This window comes from Penaeus monodon, chromosome 25 (genome assembly GCF_015228065.2).
Source record: "Penaeus monodon isolate SGIC_2016 chromosome 25, NSTDA_Pmon_1, whole genome shotgun sequence".
NCBI lineage: Eukaryota > Metazoa > Arthropoda > Malacostraca > Decapoda > Penaeidae > Penaeus > Penaeus monodon.
Genome location: NC_051410.1, coordinates 35,154,174 through 35,154,627, shown reverse-complemented (window position 1 = coordinate 35,154,627; position 454 = coordinate 35,154,174).

The window sequence follows — 454 nt, the reverse complement described above, 5'->3', positions numbered from 1 at the left end:
ATAATGCTCATAATCAACACAAAACATAATCACAGAAAACAAAGAAGAAACAAACAGAACACGAAGGAAACAAACACAGCAGCCACAGCCAAGACAAGGTCAAGAAGCCGACGTGGGTGAAGCTGACAGGTGCGAAGCGACACTCTAACTCCGGGTCAGATTGTGGCGAGGACGGAGGTGGTCGTACAAGCGTTTTCTTAAGAGTAACCAATCGATTGTTTAAGATTTTGGGAAGTTTGGGATTTTCTGAATAATTGAAGGGTGGAATGGAAGTGATAAAAAGACAATTGCAAACATAGATGGCGGTATAAATTTACCGGGACTGCTAGACGACACAACAAAACCCGTATTTAATGAATTCCACTGGACCCTGAGACGACGCACTAGGAGGCTCTTGTTGTTTTGGTTGTTAATAATGGCGAAGGTCGTATATGAGAATCATTTGGGAAAAGTT